Source organism: Blennius ocellaris, assembly GCF_963422515.1.
Source record: "Blennius ocellaris genome assembly, chromosome: 19".
NCBI lineage: Eukaryota > Metazoa > Chordata > Actinopteri > Blenniiformes > Blenniidae > Blennius > Blennius ocellaris.
This window is the reverse complement of record NC_137668.1, coordinates 1,020,001-1,027,186: the sequence shown is the minus strand read 5'-3', so window position 1 is coordinate 1,027,186 and position 7,186 is coordinate 1,020,001. Positions and strand designations below refer to the sequence as shown.

The 7,186-nt window shown below is 55.0% G+C and overlaps 1 long non-coding RNA gene across 1 annotated transcript; it reads right to left on the bottom strand.

Annotated features, from left to right (window-relative positions):
* Window positions 1-3,026: 3,026 nt before the first annotated feature.
* On the bottom strand, window positions 3,027-5,675 carry LOC308143982. The gene is made up of 2 exons (XR_013937039.1): window positions 5,403-5,675; window positions 3,027-3,268 (listed from the first exon to the last, which is right to left on the bottom strand). It is a non-coding gene; the product is annotated as an uncharacterized lncRNA (long non-coding RNA).
* Between the last annotated feature and the right edge of the window lie 1,511 nt (window positions 5,676-7,186).

Genomic DNA, 7,186 nt, shown 5'->3' with positions numbered 1-7,186 from the left:
CTCCGTGCCCGCTGCGGTGCCCCCGATCGGGGTTTGCGGGGCGAAGCGACACGAGGCGGCGAGGCGGCCCGAGGCCCCGAGGCGACGGAGAAGTCCTCGTCGTCCTCATCGTCCTCCTCGTCCTCGCCGCCGTAGTCCTTCCTACTCCCGCTCCTCAGTCCGTAGGAGTCCCGTCTCCGTGCCCGCCGCGGTGCCCCCGATCGGGGGTCGCGGGGCGACGAGAGGCGAGGCGGCGAGGGGGGCCGAGGCCCCGAGGCGACGGACAAGTCCTCGTCGTCCTCCTCATCCTCGTCATCGTCCTCCTCATCCTCATAATCCCTTGCGGCCCCTGGCCGTGTCCGACTCCTGCTTCTCAGTCCATAGTCGTCTCGTTGCTTTCGCCGTAGCGGCAGTGTCATCGTTCTTTCCTCGCGCTGTCGTGATCCCTTTATTGTTGAAGGTGACGAAGCTGGCCGACGTAAGGGTGAGGCTGATGAGGAGGACGGTTGTTGATGTTTACGAGGATGATTGTCGATGATGGGGAGCCGATGAATGCTGTGGTTAATCCTGTAAATTTCATCCCTATTTTATTGATAAATTACCTACCTGTATACTTACCATTCTTCTTTTCTTACCATTTCTTTATTTTGTGCTCCATTTTAATTTAATCTTCTTCTTCAAGCGGGGCGAAGCGACACGAGGCGGCGAGGCGGCACGAGGCCCGGAGGCGACCGAGACGTCCTCCTCGCACTCCTCGCCCTCCTCGCCGCCGCCGTAGTCCTCCGCACACCCGCTCCTAAGTCCGTAGGAGTCCCGTATCCGTGTCCGCTGGACTGCCCCCGATGGGGTTCGCGGGGCGAAGCGACACGAGGCGGCGAGGCGGCACGAGGCCCGGAGGCGACCGAGACGTCCTCCTCGCACTCCTCGCCCTCCTCGCCGCCGCCGTAGTCCTCCGCACACCCGCTCCTAAGTCCGTAGGAGTCCCGTATCCGTGTCCGCTGGACTGCCCCCGATGGGGTTCGCGGGGCGAAGCGACACGAGGCGGCGAGGCGGCACGAGGCCCGGAGGCGACCGAGACGTCCTCCTCGCACTCCTCGCCCTCCTCGCCGCCGCCGTAGTCCTCCGCACACCCGCTCCTAAGTCCGTAGGAGTCCCGTATCCGTGTCCGCTGGACTGCCCCCGATGGGGTTCGCGGGGCGAAGCGACACGAGGCGGCGAGGCGGCACGAGGCCCGGAGGCGACCGAGACGTCCTCCTCGCACTCCTCGCCCTCCTCGCCGCCGCCGTAGTCCTCCGCACACCCGCTCCTAAGTCCGTAGGAGTCCCGTATCCGTGTCCGCTGGACTGCCCCCGATGGGGTTCGCGGGGCGAAGCGACACGAGGCGGCGAGGCGGCACGAGGCCCGGAGGCGACCGAGACGTCCTCCTCGCACTCCTCGCCCTCCTCGCCGCCGCCGTAGTCCTCCGCACACCCGCTCCTCAGTCCGTAGGAGTCCCGTATCCGTGTCCGCTGGACTGCCCCCGATGGGGTTCGCGGGGCGAAGCGACACGAGGCGGCGAGGCGGCACGAGGCCCGGAGGCGACCGAGACGTCCTCCTCGCACTCCTCACCGCCGCCGTAGTCCTCCGCACACCCGCTCCTCAGTCCGTAGGAGTCCCGTATCCGTGTCCGCTGGACTGCCCCCGATGGGGTTCGCAGGGCGAAGCGACACGAGGCGGCGAGGCGGCCCGAGGCCCGGAGGCGACCGAGACGTCCTCCTCGCACTCCTCGCCGCCGCCGTAGTCCTCCGCACACCCGCTCCTCAGTCCGTAGGAGTCCCGTATCCGTGTCCGCTGGACTGCCCCCGATGGGGTTCGCGGGGCGAAGCGACACGAGGCGGCGAGGCGGCACGAGGCCCGGAGGCGACCGAGACGTCCTCCTCGCACTCCTCGCCCTCCTCGCCGCCGCCGTAGTCCTCCGCACACCCGCTCCTCAGTCCGTAGGAGTCCCGTATCCGTGTCCGCTGGACTGCCCCCGATGGGGTTCGCGGGGCGAAGCGACACGAGGCGGCGAGGCGGCCCGAGGCCCGGAGGCGACCGAGACGTCCTCCTCGCACTCCTCGCCGCCGCCGTAGTCCTCCGCACACCCGCTCCTCAGTCCGTAGGAGTCCCGTATCCGTGTCCGCTGTACGGCCCCCGATGGGGTTCGCGGGGCGAAGCGACACGAGGCGGCGAGGCGGCCCGAGGCCCGGAGGCGACCGAGACGTCCTCCTCGCACTCCTCGCCGCCGCCGTAGTCCTCCGCACACCCGCTCCTCAGTCCGTAGGAGTCCCGTATCCGTGTCCGCTGGACTGCCCCCGATGGGGTTCGCGGGGCGAAGCGACACGAGGCGGCGAGGCGGCCCGAGGCCCGGAGGCGACCGAGACGTCCTCCTCGCACTCCTCGCCCTCCTCGCCGCCGCCGTAGTCCTCCGCACACCCGCTCCTCAGTCCGTAGGAGTCCCGTATCCGTGGAGGACGGTTGTTGATGTTTACGAGGATGATTGTCGATGATGGGGAGCCGATGAATGTGTGGCTGTGAATCCTGTAAATTTCATCCTTATTTTATTGATAAATTACCTACCTGTATACTTACCATTCTTCTTTTCTTACCATTTCTTTATTTTGTGCTCCATTTTAATTTAATCTCCTTCTTCACACGGTGAGCTGTTAAAGAAAAATCTGAAGCAATAATGTCTGAGAACTTTGCTCTGCAGCGTTTAATTTTTCTCTCCCGATGCCTCACACACACACACACACACACACACACACACACACACACACACACACACACACACACGCACACACACGCACACACACACACACACACACACAGTCAGAACACCGCCATCTGGTGGCGGAAATACAGATTACAACATGTTTTGTACCAAGAAAAGGCGTCTCTCTCTCTCTCTCTCTCTCTCTCTCTCTCTCTCTCTCTCTCTCTCTCTCTCTCTCTCTCTCTCTCTCTCTCTCTCTCTCTCTCTCTCTCTCTCTCTCTTCCCCCCTCCCCTTCAGACCTTGCACCGTCGCCTGTTTTTTCTTTTCTTTATTGAAAGAAAGACAGTTTTAAACACATTACAGTCATTCCAATTTGCTTTTATAGAGAAAATAGAAAACACTGCTTGGCGAGCAAATTCTTTGGTCAGCGATGTTGAGAACAGGGCGATCGTGACTGGGATGCTGGCTCTCAGTATCAACTGCTTCTCCTCCTCTTCCGTCGCGCAGTCCAGATGCACGTCTGGCTCGCACTCCGTCGCGGTGACTAAACCAGCCTGAACAACAACAGAGCAAAAATCAAAGTAATCAAAACAAGTATAACAAAAGCAAACACAAAAGGACATTTAAAAACAAACAAACAAACAAACAAAACGAACAAAACAGGAAGGGAAACAACAACAAGCAAACAACTAGAAAATTACCGCGGAAATTTTATTGTACCTGCCACCTGTCTTTAGCTAGTGATTCTCGATCGCGGCGCCAGCACGAGGCCACCCTCCAAATCTCAGCTCATTTGAACAAACATGTTAGCGTGCGATGCTAACGGCTAACAGCGATTTTAGTGCGTGGAAACCGTGTGGTCATCTAGTGATTCTCGATCGCGGCGCCACCACGAGGCCACCCTCCAAATCTCAGCTCATTTGAACAAACTTGTTAGCGTGCGATGCTAACGGCTAGCAGCGATTTAAGTGCGTGGAAACCATGTCATTAGCTAGTGATTCTCGATCGCGGCGCCACCACGAGGCCACCCTCCAAATCTCAGCTCATTTGAACAAACTTTAGCGTGCGATGCTAACGGCTAACAGCGATTTAAGTGCGTGGAAACCATGTCATTAGCTAGTGATTCTCGATCGCGGCGCCACCACGAGGCCACCCTCCAAATCTCAGCTCATTTGAACAAACTTTAGCGTGCGATGCTAACGGCTAGCAGCGATTTAAGTGCGTGGAAACCATGTCATGAGCTAGTGATTCTCGATCGCGGCGCCACCACGAGGCCACCCTCCAAATCTCAGCTCATTTGAACAAACTTGTTAGCGTGCAATGCTAACGGCTAGCAGCGATTTAAGTGCGTGGAAACCATGTCATTAGCTAGTGATTCTCGATCGCGGCGCCACCACGAGGCCACCCTCCAAATCTCAGCTCATTTGAACAAACATTTTAGCGTGCAATGCTAACGGCTAGCAGCGATTTAAGTGCGTGGAAACCATGTCATGAGCTAGTGATTCTCGATCGCGGCGCCACCACGAGGCCACCCTCCAAATCTCAGCTCATTTGAACAAACTTGTTAGTGTGCAATGCTAACGGCTAGCAGCGATTTAAGTGCGTGGAAACCATGTCATTAGCTAGTGATTCTCGATCGCGGCGCCACCACGAGGCCACCCTCCAAATCTCAGCTCATTTGAACAAACTTTAGCGTGCGATGCTAACGGCTAACAGCGATTTAAGTGCGTGGAAACCATGTGGTCGGCTAGTGATTCTCGATCGCGGCGCCACCACGAGGCCACCCTCCAAATCTCAGCTCATTTGAACAAACTTGTTAGCGTGCGATGCTAACGGCTAACAGCGATTTAAGTGCGTGGAAACCATGTCATTAGCTAGTGATTCTCGATCGCGGCGCCACCACGAGGCCACCCTCCAAATCTCAGCTCATTTGAACAAACTTGTTAGCGTGCGATGCTAACAACTGCAATGTAAGTGAGTGTATGTGAGGGAAGAAGCACAAACGCAGGTCCCGAACAACTGCCCATAGTTGGAGAAGCGTGACACTTGGGTGAAAAATTCCTTCACCGTGGGCGTCGGGAGAAGTTGACGGACGTGCGGTGTGGTTTTCGTGTCCTCGAGAGGTTCTGTCTCCCCGTTACGACTTGAAACAAACGGCTGAACTTTGGGGGTTTGGGGATGAAATGACTCGTCAAAATGTATTGGCACAGATGAGACAGAATCCTGCGCTCCCTATCAATGAAGTCCCCTGGAGGGAGAACCGTGTCTCTCTGAGACAAAAGTGTTCCCTCGTGAGAAGCACAGGGCCTGTAGCTACACTTTGATCTATAATATTTTGAGAAAAACGAAGAAATGTGACCGTGGCGACGAGACAAAAAACTTTTTTTTTGTAAAACGGCAGTTTCTCTCCCTACAAACCATGTCCTTGTTAGTGCTACATACATTTCTCTTCTTTTCAATAATACAGTAATCACAGTGATCTAAATATTTTCCAACTGCCACGAGACTAAACCAGCCCGAACAACAACAGAGCAAAACTCAAAGTAATCACAACAAGTATAACAAAGCAAACACAAAAGGACACTTAAAAAAAAACTAACAAAACAGGGAACGAGAACAACAAGCAAACAACAACTTACTTTTGATAATTAACAGAACAATCTCGTAAATGAGGAGTGGAAGTCTCACCTCTGTATTATCTGCTCAGCCGATCCGGGACCCGATCCCGGTCCGTGAGCCTGTGTGCCGCGTCCGTGGTCCAGCTGCTGTCTGACCTGTTTAGACCGAGGGAACGAGCTGTGCGCTTCTTAACTGCTAATTCGGAGGAGACAAGTTACTCGCGTTTGGTGGGTGGACGTGAGAGTAGGACGATGAGAGGCTTCGAGTCCGGTCCTGGTTGTCCAAACGAGCACAGGTTGCCTGCTCCGGTTGAGTCATGAAAATTTCCACTCGATTCCAGTACATTCTACCACCCCCCCTCGTTTCCTCTGACTCACTCTCCTCCTCTATCTGTGCCTCTGTGTGTGTGTGTGTGTGTGTGTGTGTGTGTGTGTGTGTGTGTGTGTGTGTGTGTGTGTGTGTGTGTGTGTGTGTGTGTGTGTGTGTGTGTGTGTGTGTGTGTGTGTGTGTGTGTGTGTGCAGCTCTATGAACTTTGCTCTAGTGAACTCTCACTAACGGTCGTGTGAGACAGATGTTCGAGTACATTCTACTCACAAAGAACACTTTCTGATCCAGGAGTCCTGGAACAAAAAGTGAGAGCATATGAACCTCGCAAACTTAACACAAAAAAAAACTCTAAGCAAGAAACTGTTTGGTAAAAGAAAAAAAAAACACAAAAAGTGGAACATTGTGCTCTCCAGGAACAAATGTCCTGCCTGCTACAGAGAATAAGTCGTGTGAAAATAAATAAATAAATGACAAATCTGTCCGACATTGCTCGGGGTAAAAGAAATCTGACTCCGGTAAGGAGGGAAGTGCTTGTATGTGGTATAAAGGGAGACGTGGAAGTGAACCCTCGGCCATTACAACCGCCACCATCAACAAAATCAAAGTTTCTTGGGTCTGGCGCCGATCGGCAGCCCTTCCGGTGTGATAGGTGTCCGTCGGTGAGGAGGATGCTACGGAGGCCACGGCCGCAGCGGTCCACCGGGGCGCGTAGGACTGCTGCTGGGTATCGTCGGAACCGTACGACGAGTGAGAACCCTCTGGTCTACAAATGCCTCGCGGCCATGGGAATGTGTCACTTGGTTGAATGCTTTGATAACTTTACCGATTTCATCCGCATGTCTCCGCTTCGGTGTCAATTCTACGGGTCGGAGTTTGCCGTCAAGTACGAACTGTTGCACACCAGGATAGAGGCTCTGTGCACAAGCGCCTTCGCCGCACTCGAAGACTTTGAGCCGAGCGACGCCGCCTGCGACGAGGTGGCTGGCGTGGAGCCCCCCGTCGCCGTCAACGAAGAAGGGGGGAGTAAAGAAGGACAATGCCGAGAAGGACGAGAAGAAGAAAACAGAAAAGAAGAAGAAGAAGAAGAAGAAGAAGAAGAAGAAGAAGCGGGACAAGAAAAAGAAAAAAAAGAAGAAGATGAACGACAGCCCGAAGGCCCCTCGAGCAGAGTCCGCTGTCGTGTGCGGACGGAGCATCTCCACGCTCCCCCCGGGGGCCTCATTCACTGTATGGACCCCCTCCCCTCCCCGGACGACATGGATCAGTGTGCTCAGGGCTGGGGAATGTGTTCGCACATGTATGGCACGTGCGACGCTTACCATAAGTGGGCTGAAATATACATACCACAGAACTGAGAGAGCAGCCTGGGCTTATATTTCTGACCTTTAGTTCCATGACGATCACAGAGAGAAAAGAAAAAGTTAATAAAAGTGAATAAACAAAGCAACGACTCTCTGATACGAAGTCTTTGTGTCATTTTCTTTAGTTATTTCTTTCTTTATTTATTGTGTTTTTTACAGTACTA